Raw genomic sequence first — 16,416 nt, 5'->3', positions numbered from 1 at the left:
CTGGAGGCAAAAATCTTTCAAATCTACTTGGTGTTCTATTTACTGCAGCTGAGCTGCCACCCAAACCACAAGACAAAGTCCTTCCCACTTTTTTCTCAACTTTGCAGAAGCAGAGGGGCCTCACCCTGTAGCTACCACCACCACAGACCCACAGGGAGTACTGCCATGGACCACTGATGTTCACCTAAGATCAAGGGCTATGCAGTCAGCTTATGGTGAGCGCCGCCAGACCTGGGACTCACCTTTCAGGGTGGTGATATCCCTTCTGGCCCAGGACAGGTCCAGAATTGCTGTCCAAAATCCAAGGCCTGAAATTGAGGGCCCCAAGAATCAGCTTGGTGCTCTGCCGCACTGTCACTGAGCTAGTGTCTAATGTGCAAAACAAATCCCTTTACTGTTTCCTCTTCTTTTCTGAAGAAAAAGGAGTCTCTCACCATAGCCACCACAGCTGGGAATGCACTGGTTCTCACTTGAAGCCAGCACGTCTCAGTGTCTCACCTAAGGCCCATGGTGTACTACCTGGGTATGGCTGGGTATTCAGCACCGGTACCAAAGCACAGCTCAGTACTAGGACTTGTGTAGGAATTGCAGTTCTTGTGGCCTAAACTGCCTTTCAAGTTTACTTAGGGCTTGAGAGCTTTAGCCTACGGTAGCGAGGCTTGGCAGAACTCATGTTCTGACAGCTGGGATGGGCAATTCCTCTCTGGCTGAGGCTGGTCTAAATGCTCCCTCTGTGGGCAGGTATCAGCTGAGTTCAACATGGTTTTGCTTTGTGCTCTGACAGGGAAGTACTGAGTTCATTGCAAAGTCTCACAATTGCATACTCTTCCCCTCCTTTTCCCAGTCACACAGATTCTCTTTCCATGCTACACATCCACTGCTGGTGGATGAGGGAGGGGTGGCATTGGCAATTTAAGGCTGTGTTTCCTGCCCTCTTCAGTGCCTCTTTTAGCAATATGAAGTTGAATGCAGGTACTGTGAGAGCTCACCTGATTTTTGGTTCTTATGAAAGTGTTTTTTTGTGTAGATGGTTGTTAAATCTGGTGCTCCTGGGAGGGGGCATCATCTGTGAATCCTTCTGTCTGGCCATCTTGCTCTGTCCCCTCGTCTATATATTTTTTCGAGGTTGAGATATTCTTGATTCCTGAGAGAAACTCCCTATCCTCACCCTATGCATAGAATTCCTACAAAACTGTAGAAATTAGGCAGAAAAAGGTTTAATATGTGACTAATTTGAGAGCTCAAAGCAGATCAAGACAATGCAACAAAATAAATGTTCAAGACTGTAATTTAAGAAAATGCTCTTAAAGTAAAAGAAGATTTAAATATACACTTGAAAGGCAACAGTATACACCTGATGGAAATGATCCAGAACAGTAAATGTTAAGACATATCTTGGGAAAACTATTGAACTTTAAAAATGAAGAAAGAATTTTTTGACCACTTAAGTAAAATGCAAAGGTAAAGGTAACAAGAATTGGGTTGGCATCATCTTTTTTTAACAACATCATTAAATGACAGAAGACATTAAAGGTATTTCTAAGGGAAAATTTGTGCCAATGCTTTTGCATCCAGGCAAGCTGTCCTTCTAGTCCAAAGAGAATAGACAAAGAATTTTAAGATTTTAAGAACTAAGAGGATATCATTTCCATGTGCCTTTTCTGAGGAAAAACCTACAGGATAAACTTTAGCTAACTGGAGATGATTAGGAAAACTTTGGCAAAGTCTGTTGTTAAGTATAAAAAATATATATATATATAAAATTAAGACAACAGTATGAAAAATCATGTCAGAATAATATTTAAATATATGTTCTGAAATTAGATATAGTACAATTAACAAAAATGGGATAAAAAAGAGAGAGAAGTAGAATAAACTTACAGATGACCTCATGTGTAAGAGCTCTAAGTCAAAAGATAAAATATTATCTTGACAAATCAAATAATAATGTGCAACCCTAGGAGATTCATAGAATTCCATAGTAGATTATCTGACAGATACTAATGTATTAAAGGCATTAAATGTAGGCATTCACCAATGTAGTTTCTTAAAAATACAATACAATGAGTTTCTGAAAAATATAATATTGAAACAGTTATTTTAAGTTATGAAAACAATCACAGGTAAAGATACGGAAGACCATGTGCTAATATGGCTTTTTTACTAATTATGTGATTTTAAGTAAGTAACCTATTCTTTAGTTTTTAAGTGGTGCATTTTGGAAGACCACAGAGGTAAAGTGCCATTCTTATCACATCATATAGAAAGCAAATACAGTCACCATGACTTATCACTGTTGATGTTGACCTTAAATCACCTGGCTGAGGTAGTTTTTAACAGGTTTCTCTACCAGATAGTTACTCTTCTTCTTATCTTTTCATCGCAGTCCTCTTTGCAATGAAGTGACTATGCACACACCACACTTAAGGAATAGGAGTTATATTTCACTTCCCTGAGGCCAGAATATATATATATATATATATATATATGTATATGTGTATGTGTATATATATATATATACACACGCACATTATACACACATATATATACACACACATATATATATGTGTGTGCAATATATAAATAATTTGGGGAGAAAAGACAAATCTCCCATGCAGAAGGATTCCAAATAATTTTTTTGTGTGTAACATATATGTGTGTGTGTATATATATACACACACACATATATATGTGTATATATATCTGTATATACAAGTATATAGGTATATATATACACACATGTATGTACAAACACATATATAAAAAACTGATATGAAAAAGGGTTAAATGTGTGGGAGTATGTGTGTATGTGTTAAAATTCTGATACAGCTATATATATACACTGGAATTGAACAATTAAGTGAATGGATGGTGGATAGTGGGAATCAGGTTTCTCACTATTGGAGTGGGAGTTTATAAATAAGCAAAGGGAGGAGCTATAGTTCCAGATGTCAGTATAAATTTACATTTAGCTTCTTATAGATACAGATGGCTACATATAGAAATATGGATATGTGTATATATAATGATTATTGTACACATATATATTTCCTATGCACTATCAGTTGAGACAGCATAGAAGTAACTATACCCCAGTAGCAATGAGCACACCTAGATCCTGGATCCTGATTTCTAATACCATACTTCAATAAAAGGAACAAAGTCTCCTTAGAGAAATGGTTGGCATTAGGATTCAAGTGGAGAATATACAGGATGAGTCTGGAGCATCTCATGGTGCTAGTAAGCAAAGAAGAACTCAAACACGCACATGCACACACACACACACACACACACATACACAACCACAATAATGGGGGCATGTCAAAGGGACACAGGCGCTAACTGAAAGAGCTCACAATGGCCAAAGGAGGAACAACGTGGGCAATTGGATCATAAACCAAAGCATAAAATAAATATCCCAGGGTCCATACTAATATAAATAAGTAACCAAATACATAAATAATTTGGGGAGAAAAGACAAATCTCCCATCCAGAAGAATTCCAAATAATTTTTTTTGTGTGTGTATACATATATATGTGTGTGTGTGTATATATGTGTATGTGTGTGTGTGTACACATGTGTGCGTATATATATGTGCATATGTAATCTGTATCTATAATAAGCTAAATATAAATTTATACTGACATCTCAAACTATAATCCCTTACCACATGGATCATTCTAGCCTCTTCCCTTTGTTTATTTATAAACTCCGACTCCGATAGTGAGAAACCTGATTCTCACTATCCACCATCCATTTATTTAATTGTTCAATTCCAGTGTACATATATAGATTTATCAGAATTTTTAACACATATTCCCATACATTTAAGCATTTTTTGTATCAATTTTTTCAAGATTATCTATGTAAAGCCTTTCACATCATGGTCTGGTAACAGGTGATGTCCAATTAGCGACAGCAGTGATCGGAATTTGAAATACTCTAGTAGTCTTGAGATTTTCTGTATTAATAGCACAGGTACTTTGATGGGGAAAGTACTTAAACTCTATTTTTTGGAAAGGAGGAGGTTAATAATAGTATTTTATGAGCTATATTGAGGATTAAACAATATAATTCAATACAAACATAGGAAAAACGTCCAATGAATGCTAGCTCTTAAGACTATCATTATTTCTCCAAAGAATTGACCTAGTCGGGCTTATAGTTTCTTTGAGTTACTTGAGAACTCAAAGAATCTGGTCTCTAAAGAAAGGAGACTATACACCACGAAAGCAGCCCCCAACTTTCCTGCCAAATGTGTGTGTCACTGTAGAGCCTCCCAGCCCTGCTCCTGCATTCGTTTCACTATCGGGAGTTTGGAGGCCTCCCAATGGGCTCCTGTGGTATGCAATAAGATTGACATCTCCATTTCCACTCACATGGTCAAGAAATAAAAGATCTGGTAGGGCAAATGAAGAATATTTAACACAGTGGCACAAGATAAATAGGGGAGTCTCTGCCCCTCCCTCCTAATTTCAGGATGGAAATATGTGGCCTGCTGGGGAAATAGCAAACTGCTCAATTGGGGTATGCCTTGCAGGATACATAAAGGAAAATAGAGTATCCATCACTATTATATGATAATCATCGCTTTCACAAACTTATTTTCATGCAAGAAATATAAATTTTTAAGCAACATTTATTGCTTTCTTTCTTGCTCTCTGGGCTTTGGCTGGATTTTAGTGTTTGAGACAGTGCTTACCAACAGCCTTCCAAGTTGTTTTCCAGAACTACTGTAGCACCTAAGACAGAATGGACTACATTTGAGTAATACATATCTCCAAAGTTACTGCTATTCAAATTGAAATTTGTTTTTCTACTCCCTCAGGATTATCCATATCCAAATAAATCTCAAATCTACTTATCTGGTTTTCTAGCCCATTTTCCAAAGAATCTCTCACCTCCCCTGTAATCAGCATTAAACTTTCCTCATAGGCATTGAGATTGCAAACTCCTTTAGAAAAACATTTACTAATCATGCCACCGTACTTTGTGCCCTGGAAGAAGGACTTAAGTGGACTCTATCAATTGTGCCCCTTTGCATTCTGTCTTGTGTTTGGGTTTAGGCAAAGTAAGACACCAACAGATCAGGGTTGAGTAATACATCTGAAAATGCTGTGAATATTCATCCAGTTGACTGAGGTCTTCAATTCTTTGCATTTTCCTTTTATTTGTTTTAGGGACGTATTCATCGTTAATTGCTTTGAGTTTCTAAGACTCACATATAAATGTTTTTCCACGTACTCATCATGATACAGCACTTTATTCCTCCTGCTATTTTTCCACGTGCCTAATTTTTACTGATAGTTTGTGATCTCCTTGAAAGCAGGAACAACATATTTTACATTTTATATGATCAACGTTTCTTAGCACAGCATTTGACCCACGGAAGGAAAATATTTGATATTTACTGAAATAATGAATAAGTGGAAAACATTATATTTAGGAGATAAGATTAAGTGTGCATGTGTGTGTTTGTGTGTGAAACGTTTAGGCAATAATAAAAGATTAGATGATTCAATAACAAAGTGCTGAACAGTATAGGATTCACAGAAAGAATGCTTCATATAGTCATATAGTCATCAAACTATTCAATGAAATAAAAAGTTGATCTTGAAATGCGCCTTGCAGTTTGAAGCAGATTTGACTAAAGAAAAAGTTTCCAGTAGGGAATGACATGCAAATGGCTGAAAATGATGGTTACAGATGAGTTAATTTCATGAAAAACGTGTGGGGAACATTAATGATGGCAAATTAAACATTGAATATTTTATAGGACATAAGGCTGAAGAGGGGAGAGTTGAGCAAGTGAAAGTTGTTAGGGTCTGGATAATTCAAAGAGCTTGGGAAGTCTAGACTGGATCCTGTGAGGGATTGGAAACACTGTACGCATGGGAGTAGAGCAAAGGGTTGGGATGTAGCTGTCTTCCCCCTTGAGGTGAGGGCCATGGGGACTAGAAATCAGAGAGAACATACTGAATTTTAAATAATACAGGGTGCATGGTCTCTTTCAGATAAGTCCAAATGGATAGGAAAGAAGTAATGCTTCTTCATATCTTTCTGCTCATTATAAGCCCCAGGGAATAAGTGAGGCTGTGGACTAGGTTTGAAGTCTAGAAACTATTTGGGTAAATAAAGGCAAAGAGAACTAGCCCTCAGTCTCTGTTTCTTTGGAAACCTTTGCCTTCTTCTAAATCCCCACAATCCACAGTTCTCTGTGGACAGAGATTTCCACAGAAAATGACTTGGAAACAAAAACAAAAACTTTTATAATTTAGAAAGAGGCACAGGGAGATTCTCTTTTGCCCAAACAAATATTTCAATTTTACTTTAATCAAATGAATGAAATGTGGCAAGGTAGTTGCACAGAATAAAGTGGAGGTGTTAAAATCAAGACATTTTTCCCTCCATAAGTCCAGTCTTATTTAATGGGAGCCTGACTAATGGGAAATACATCCCCTTACAGGAGAAGAGCAATAGTGTCACAAATTCTGAACAAGAGAACAAGTTATAGAGCAAGATATGCCACAGTGAGGGTGGGTGACATTATGAACATAGAAAATAAGTTATCTGAGTGGATTTGCTTGTCCAATAGCATTAATGTGATGTGACTGCAGAGGTGTGACTGCCTTTTTTTCTGTCCTGCTCTCCAATTTTCGCTCATGTTTTGACTGCACTTGGCACGCTGAAGTCCTAAGTGAGGTCCAAGATGGTTTATTACTAAACTACTTTCAGATTAGACGGCATAACCCACCTGCATACTACAATGCTTGCATATATGTCTGTTTCACTGGGAGCCAATCAAAATACAATGAACCTGTGCTTTTGCAGTAGCATAGGAGAAAATGTCACTATTTCCTAATGGAAGAGATTAAAGATAAACATATCATCGAGTCAAACTCTGAGCAAGTTTAAGTCCAGGGAAAGGGCTTCCTACGGCCCTGCAGACACTACTTTCTAAATATCTCTGAGGTCACAGAGGTCCTCTAATTCCAGTTCTACTGATGTCTAGTGACAGAAGTTTCTTGGCATTCAGGCAATTTAGGGAACAATCAGCCAGATGATATGGGAGTGCTCTTGATTAGACGCCTGCAGCTGAGGTAACACCCAGCTGTGATTTTATTTCCCTCTGTTTGGATAACACAATTCATTCTTATTGCATGCGCTGAAATAGACTGCCAAAGAAATGGCCAGTTTGAAAGAACACATGCTAAAAAAATCAACATTCCAGGACTCACATTGTGATCAATTCAGCAACAGGAACATATTTCCAAATAGCCAGAATAAAACAGCACTAAGTCAAGGAGAGAAGATTTGGTCTTGCTGGATTGTGGCATCATCTCACATAAACACACAAAACTGGAAACGAGGATGGGGATGTGACTTGCATTGAAAAATTATGAATTTCTGAGTAATGACAAATGTTAAGCACCATACATTCCCCACTGCAACCACCAATCTTTCACTAGCTTCCAATTATTTCTGTTTTCTCCCTTCTGTCTTTCCTCTTGTGGAAGTTTTCCACTTGCACAAAATAAGAAGAAGCCAGATTGGTTTCATTTTAAAATCTTACTATTAGTCAATATATATGCCCCTCAGACAATGGGTTTGGCTCAAAAATAAAGAGCTTTGATCATATTTCCTACCAATATGAATGTGATTACTCAAAATGCAGAATGCTCTTATTGTCATATTTCTGACAAAACTGTTAATAAATATTACATAGATGATTTCTGCAATAGGGTCTGCTTCGTTTTTTTTTTGATTAAACATTCAACAAATATTCATTACATTGTGTGTGTCAGATAGGGTATAAGATGCTAAGGAAACAATGACAAAGAATGCATTTGTAGTTTAGTAAGAAAGACAGACAAATACACTATGATGGTATAGAGTAAGTGCAGTACGAAAAGTTAAGTGTAAGGTACTATAAAATCACATAACAGGGACACTAGGTTGGAGGGACATGATCAGGGAAAGCTTTGCAGAGGAAGTAGATATGAGATATGAATGATATTAAGGTGTTAGCCAGATCAAGGGGATGAGTGCTTGTCCAGATTGGTGAATGTATACCATACAAAGAGACAGCTTTCCTAGAAGAAGAAATTAAAAATGGGGAAGACAAGGAAAGGACAGGCAAGTTTTTGTTTGTTTGTTTGTTTTTTGTGGTTTTTTTTTGAGGCAGAGTCTCGCTTTGTTGCCAGGCTGGAGTGCAGTGGCACCATCTCGGCTCACTGCAGCCTCCGCCTCCCGGGTTCAAGCGATTAACCTGCCTCAGCCTCCCGAGTAGCTGGGACTACAGTTGCACGCCACCACACTCAGGTAATTTTTGCATTTTTAGTAGAGATGGGATTTCACCATGTTGGCCAGGATGGTCTTGATCCCTTGACCTTGTGATCTGCCCACCTCGGCCTCCCAAAGTGTTGGGATTACAGGCGTGAGCCACCGCACACGGCCCAGGACAGGGAAGTTTTAAGAGAGGGGGCAAGATAGTATATGGCCATGCAGGCCATGTCAGGGAATTTGAACTTATACAGGAGAGCAATGATGACTCTATGAAAGAGAGTAATGTAGTCGGACTTGCATTTTAGGAAGATCACTCTGACAGTGATGTTTGTTTTAACATGTCACTTCTGTCATGCTAAAGCTTTCAGTAGAGTGGATTCTGGGCAGAATTTAGGCAGAGATAGAGACGAAAAATTTAGGGTTTGCAATGATAGTTCACCTCATGAATTTCATCTACTTCTAAAGCTTATCCAATAGCATTAATATGGAAGATTCCCAGACCAAAGCCTGGCTACCTATATCTTATCTTTAATACAAGCGAAGTGATGGAGTAGCCTTAGTTTAAGACATCCTTTCGTTATTCTTTCATTTCATTAAATCCTCTACCACCTGGTCCTCCTTTATTAATTTTTCCATCATATTTCTTCCAGATGAGATATAACTTTTAATTGTTCCATATATGGCAACAATGTCATGCTTTCTGACCATGGAAAGTGTTCTTTTCTGATTTTTCCTGTGGGAAAATGTGGAAGAGAAAAAACAAAATGTGAACAAAATGTGAACAGAAATATTGATAATCTCTATACTGTCACTCAAATACTTTCTCACTTAGCTATTCCTGTGTTTCAAGTTATCTGGCAGAAAGTTATAAATTTCCCATGTAAACAGCTATCTAGAAATGAAGTTTAGAATTTTACTGAGCTGAGTTTGAAAAGCTGGAATTTACATTTTTGAATTGATATAATCTCTCTACAATAGAACTGGTTAATAGATTCATTGAAAAAAACATGTGCAGGGATCTGTAGTGTGATTTACTTATTCCTGTTTTGAAATATGATTAAATATGACTCAGTAAGGAAGAGGTTAAAAATGTGACAGGTAGAGGGTCATTTCTCTTACAGTATGTCATAGTTCTGACAAGGCAGTTACAGATCACAGCTGCCTAATTTGTACCCTTGTTCTTAAGTTGGTGGAGGCAGATAGTGGGTCAACAGAAGGAAAGCGTCTATGGAAGGAATCTCAGAACAAGCTTCACGTTATTTGACTCTAACCTAGATTATTTCATTTTTAGGATTAACAGCTAAAAAATCGCACATTACATTTACAATTCATTAGAAACCACATTTTAGAGTGACATTGATGCACATTCATTATGTCACTGAAGATAGCGGCCTCCCACTATTAAAAACTATTATTCATCCTTTCTTGTTATTTCATTTCTTTGATGCTTGAGTTAGTGCTTCCAGTTTCTATTAACTGCTCCCGTGAGGTGAACTGAGAAGACTCTGGTTTTTAACCTGACTCCATGTTCTAGCTAGAGAGATTACCAAGAGGAGGCTACAGGGATCAAAGAATACTGATTACGTTTATTAGATGGGAAGGAACAGGGAGTTGTCAGAGTAGTAGCAGGACCCCTTAAGACTGGAGTAATTCATCAAAACAAAAATGACATTATGTGTCAGCCAGGATAAGAGTAGTCGTAGAGATAAAAGCAATAATCATAACGAAGTAGAGCTGGTACCTATTTGGTATAGGGGAAATCCAAAAACAGATTGGAAACAGGAGGGGCTACCCATCTGCTATGAACAAGTGGATCTTCACCACTGTGTATTGAGAAAATAATGGTGGAGTGAAAGATCCCCCACAATGAAACAGGGCTGAAAGAAGACAGAGGATTTTAGTCATTTATTCCCCTAGAATTTCTCCTTTTTCTTTCTTTAACGAAACAACTTGAAGGTATAATTCTTTTTCTCTTATTTATTTTAATTGACATAAAATTTGTATATATCTATCATGTATAACATGTTGTTTTGAAATATATATACATTGTGTAATGGCAAAATTGGGCTAATTAACATTCACATTACCTCTCATCATTTGTGTTTTGTCGTGAGAACACTTAAAATCTACTTTGGGCAATTTTCAAGAATACAATACATTGTTATTAACTATAGTCACCATGGTGCACAATACATCTCTTCAACTTAATTGCTCCCATCTAACTGAAATTTTGTATCCTTTGGCCAACATCTGCCCAACCCTCCCTCTCCCCAAGCCCCTGGTAACCAACATTACAGTCTTTATTTCTATAAGTTCAACTGTTTTAGGTTCCACATATAAGTGAGATCATTCAGTATTTGTCTTTCTGTACTTGGTTTATTTTACTTAACATAATGTCTTCCTGGTGCATCCATGATGTTGCCAGTGAGAGAATTTCCTTCTTTTTGAAGGCTGAATATTATTACACTGTGTACATATACAAATTTTTTCCCTATCCATTCATTTGTTGATGGACACTTAAGTTGATTCCCTATCTTGGCTATTGTGAATAATGCTGCAATGAACATGGAAGTGCAAATATCTCTTCAATATACTTATTTCATTTCCTTTAGATATATACCCAGTAGTGGGATTGCTGGATCATATGGTAGTTCTATTTTTAGTATTTGGGGAATCTCCATACTGTCTTCTATAGTGACTGTACTAATTTATCTTCCCACCAGCAGTGTGCAAAGATTCCCTTTTCTCCACATCCTCTCCATCACTTATTATCTTCTGTTATTTTGATGATAGCCATTCTAACAGGTGTGAGGCGACATCGCATTGTAGTATTATCTTGCATTTCTCTGATGATTAGTGATGTTGATGATTTTTTTCATGTATCTGTTGGCCATTTGTATGCCTTCCTTTAAAAAATGCTTATTCAAATATTTTAACCATTGCTTTAATTGGGTTATTTGTTTTATTGTGTTCATGTTTTTTGAATTCCTTATATATTTTGGAAATCAGTCTTTTATCAGATATATGGTTTAAAAATATTTTCTCCCATTCCGTAAGTTGTCTCTTCACTGTTTTTTGTTTTGTTTTTGTTTGTTTGTTTTTTTGCCATGGGGAAACTTTTTAGTTTGCTGGAGTCCTATTTGTCTATGTTTGCTTTTGTTGCCTGTGCTTCTGGGTTCATATTCAAAAAAAACAATTGCTCAGACCAATGTCACAGAACTTTCCCCGGTATGCTTTCTTCTAGTAGTTTTATAATTTCAAGACTTATATTTAAATCTTTCATTTTTGTACATGATGTGAGATGACAATCTACTTTCATTTTTCTGCCTGTGGATATTAAGTTGTTTCAGTACCACTAATTGAAGGGATAGTCCTTTGTCCATTGTGTTTTTGGCACCTATGTTGAAAATCAATTGACCATAAATGCATGTGTTTATTTCTGGGTTCTCTATTCTATTCCATTGTTCTATGTATATGTTTTTATGCTAGTACAACACTATTTGATTACTATAGCTTGGTAGCATATTTTGAAGTCAGGAAGTGTGATGCCTCCAGCCTTGTTCTTTTTGCTCAAGAATGCTTTGATTATTCAGGATCTTTTGTGGTTCTATATGAATTTCAGGATTGTTTTTTCTATTTTTGTAAAAGAAAGTCATTTGAATTGTAATAGGGATTGCATTGTGTCTGTAGATCCTTTTGGGTAGTATGGACATTTTAACAATACTAATTATTCCATTCTAAGAACAGGGGATATCATTCCATTTATTTGCGTCTTCTTCAATTTCTTTCATCATTGTTTTATTGTTTTCATTGTAGTGGTCTTTCACCTCCTTCAATAGATTCCTAATTATTTTTGTAGTTATTTTAAATGAGATTTTTCCTAAATTTACTTTTGAATAATTTGTATTTATACATAACAGATTTACACATTTTCCAGGTACATGCAATATTTTGATACATTCATATAATGTGTGATTATCAAATCAGGGTAATTGAGATATCTATCAATTTAAACATTTATCTCTTCTGTATGCTAGAAATATTAGAATTAATTTCCTTTAGTTATTTTGAAGTATACAATATTGTTATTAAAATCACCCTACTGAATTATTGAACATGAGGTATTATCCTATCTATCTACCTGTATTTTTGCATCCATTAGTCAACTTCTCTTCATTCCTACTCCTTACAAACTTTTCTGGCCTCTGGTGATCACCAGTCTATCTTCATGAAGTCCTCTCTTATAGGGTCCATATATGAGAGAGAACAAGTGATATTTGTCTTTCTGTGCCTGGCTTATTTCACTCAATGTAATGACCCCCAATTCCATCCATGTTGCTGCAAATGATAGGATCTCATTTTTATGGATGAATAATATTATATTGTGTATATATGTCACTTTTTTATCCATTCATCTGTTGATAAACACTTAGGTTGATTCTGTATATTGGCTATTGTGAATATTGCTGCGGTAAACATGGGAGTGCAGACATCTCTGATATATTGATTTACTTTCTTTTGGATATATAAGCTCTAATGGGATTGCTGGATCATATGATATGGTAGATTCTTTTTTTAAAATAAACCTCCATACTGTTTTCCATAGTGGCTGTACTAATCTACATTCCCATAAATGTGTATGAAGGTTCTCCTTTCCCCACATCTTTGCCAGACTCACTAATTCCCTTTTTATAAAAGCCATTTTAACTAGGGCGAGATAATATTTTATTGTGGTTTTGATTCGCATTTCCCTGATTATTAGTGATGGTGAGCATTATTTTATACACCCTTTGGCCATTGTTTGTTTTCTTTTGAGAAATGTCTATTCAGATCTTTTGCCCATTTTAAAATTGGATTACTCGTTTTCTTACCATTGAGTTCCTAATATATTCTGATTATTGATCTCTTGTCAGATGGATAGTTTCCAAATATTTTCTTCCATTCTGTGGGTTGTCTCTTCACTTTGTTTTATCCTTTGCTGTGCTAAACCTTTTTATCTTGATGTAATGCCATTTGTCTATTTTTACTTTTTTTGCCTGTGCTTTTGAGGTTTTGCTCAAAAACTCTTTGTCCAGGCCAACATTATAGAGCATTTCCCCTGTTTTTATCTCATAGTTTCGTAGTTTCATAGTTTCAGGTTTTTTGATTTAAGTCTTTAATCTATTTTGATTTGATTTTTGTATATGGTGAGGGCTAGGGGTCTAGTTTTATTCTTCTACATATGGTTAGCCAGTTTATATTAAAGAGACTGTCCTTTCCCCAATATACACTCTTGGCATCTTTGTAGAAAATGAGTTGGCTATAAATGCATGGATATATTTCTGCGTGTTCTATTCTGTTCCATTGGTCTAAGTGTCTGTCTTTATGCCAGTACAGTGCTGTTTTGGTTACTGTGGCTTTGTATTATATTTTGAAGTCAGATAGTGTGATGCCTCCTGCTTTGTTCTTTTTGCTCAGATTGGTATAACTCTTTGAGGACTTTTGTGATCCCATATACATTTTAGAATTTTTTTTTCTGTTTCTGTGAAGAATCTCATTAGTATTTTAAAACAATTTTTTTAATTTAAATTTTTCTGGGTACATAGTAGGTGTATATATTTATGGGGTATATGGGATGTTTTGATACAGGCATAAGGATTGCATTGAATCTGTAAATCTCTTTGGATCATATAAACAATTTAACAATATTAATTCTTTGAATGCATGAGCATGAAATATTCCATTTCCTTTGTGAATTTCTTCTAATACTTTCATTGGCGTTTTATAGTTTTCAGTGCAGAGATCTTTCACTTCTTGTTTAAATTTGTTGCCAGGTATTTTATATTTTTGAAGCTATTTAGATGGCATTGGTTTCTTCATTTCTTTTTTTTTATATTGTTAGCTGTTAACATATATAAATGCTACTGTTTTTTGCATATTCATTTTGTATCCTCTTTCTGCCATTTTTTGGCAGTGTATTCTTAGGAAATTTACTTAAATTCTCAGAGTTCTAGTTTTCTCATCCACAAAATAGGAATAATTATATCTACCTCATAGGCATAATGTAAGGGAAATGAGATAAAGTATGTTACACACCTTGCATGGTACCTGGTACATTAGGCACTCATCAAATAAATCTCTCATGCATCATCGGTGCTTCCCATGCTTTTCACTTTGTGCCTCTTTTTTATTTTCCACAGCCTCCCTACCATCTATGATATCAGCCATCTCTATGATGATGAATCTTAAGTCAATATCTCCATTTCCATTTCAACCAATATTATGAAAGTCTGACAGACATATTTTATAAATGTACCATTTTATGTATGTATATCTTGTAGTGCCAGTCTTTCACTGATTAATTATTTCAGCCTTTGTACATTTGAAAAGTACTCATTTCCTATAAAGTGGCCTGGGCCTGGTGTCTCCCTCTGTAGTAATGTTTAAAGTTCTAAGGCTTCTATAGCTCGAAAATAGGAGCTAGTCAAATTGAATTTTTTATACTATTAAAAGATACAGGAAAATGAGTTTTAATATGTACCATTTATTTATTTTTTTAACTTTTAAGTTCATGGGTACCTCTGCAGGCTTGTTATATAGGCAAACCCGTGTTATGGGGCTTTGTTGTACACATTATTTCATCATGCAAATATTAAGCCTAGTATACAGTAGTTAATTTTTTCTGCTCCTCCCCGTCCTCCCACCCTTCACACTCAAGTAGACTCCAGGGTCTGTTTTCCCTTCGATGTATTCATGAGTTCTCAACATTTAGCTCCCACTTACAAATGAGAACATGTGGTATTTACTTTTCTGTCCCTTCTTTAGTTTGCTAAGGACAGTGGCCTCCAGCTCCATCCATGTTCCTGCAAAAGACATCATCTTGTTCCATTTTATGGCTGCATAGTATTCTATGGTGTATATGTATTACATTTTCTTTATCCAGTCTGTCATTGATGGACATTTAAGTTGATTCTATGTCTTTGTTATTGTGAATAGTGCTGCAATGAACATTCATGTGCATGTGTCTTTATGGTAGAATGACTTATATTCTCTTGGGTATAAACCTAGTAATGGGATTTCTGGGTTAAAGAGGGAGACACCAGGCCTAGGCCACCTCATAGGGCTACCATGTGATCCATACATTCCACATTAAGGCATTAATTCAAAAGAAATAAAACCATATTTTCATTTGCAGAGGTTTTTTTTTTTTTCTTTTAGAGAAAGGGTTTTGCTCTGTAGCCCAAGCTGGAGTACAGTGGTGTGATCATAACTCACTACACCCTCAAGCTCCTGGGTTCAAGTGACCCTCCTGCTTCAGCCTCTCAAGTAGCTGGGACTACAGGCACGCACCACCACAGCTGGCTAATTTTTTTATTTTTATTTTTTGTAGAGACGCAGTCATGCTATGTTGCCCAGGTTGGTCTTGAACTCCTGGCTTCAAGCAATCCTCCTGCCTCAGCCTCTCAAAGTGTTGGGATTACAGAAGTGTGCCACTGTACCTGGTCAAGGGTTTATTTTTAATAGACAAAAACTTGAAACAACCAAAATGCCCATTAACAGGTGAATGAGTAAACAAATCTTGGTATATCTGTACAACAAAATAGTACTCCATAATAAAAAGGATGAGCTACTAATATATGTAACAAGATGAATGAATCTAAAAATAATTATGCTGAGTGAATAAAAAAACAGAAAAAACTGATTATTTCCTATTTATATGATGCTCTTTGTATAAAATTATAAGAAATGCAAGCTATTTAACAGAAAACCAAAGAGTGGTTGTCTGGGGATGCTAAAGAAAGGGTATGGGAATAGGGAGAGATTACAAAGGGGCATGATAAAACTTTTGAGGGTGATGGCTATGTTCATTGTCTTGATCATGTTGGTTTCATGAGTACATGCATATGCCAAAATTAAGTGTATGCTTTAAATATAAATATATTGTTATATGTCAATTCAATCCTTCATGGTAAAAAAAGTCTTCATTTTGCCTTTGTTTTTATTTGTATTTTTGCTCATAATTAAATGTTTGGTTTATGGTTTCTCTTTCTCTGTGCTTTTTAGTTTGTATGTTTTTCAATAACAAATCTGCTGTCATCCCTAAGTTTATTACTCTCTATGTAACAGATCTCTTTTTCTGGCTGCTTTTA

The 16,416-nt window shown here is 36.0% G+C and overlaps 1 protein-coding gene across 2 annotated transcripts in view; it reads left to right on the top strand.

The window, feature by feature from the left end:
- The window catches only part of LOC134736053 (lanC-like protein 3), a 276,852-nt gene that overhangs the window by 108,963 nt on the left and 151,473 nt on the right, over positions 1 to 16,416 (top strand). Inside the window, exon 4 of one of the 2 annotated variants that reach the window (XM_063635233.1) lies at positions 15,657 to 15,778. The exons of the other annotated variant lie outside the window; for it this stretch is intronic. The gene's annotated coding sequence lies outside the window, so the exon portion shown is untranslated. Of the gene's footprint in view, positions 1 to 15,656; positions 15,779 to 16,416 lie in introns of those variants that run through there. 2 annotated transcript variants of the gene reach the window in all.

This window comes from Symphalangus syndactylus, chromosome X, assembly GCF_028878055.3.
Source record: "Symphalangus syndactylus isolate Jambi chromosome X, NHGRI_mSymSyn1-v2.1_pri, whole genome shotgun sequence".
Taxonomy (NCBI): domain Eukaryota; kingdom Metazoa; phylum Chordata; class Mammalia; order Primates; family Hylobatidae; genus Symphalangus; species Symphalangus syndactylus.
Note: the sequence above shows the minus strand (reverse complement) of the source record. Positions and strands in the feature narration are given on the sequence as shown.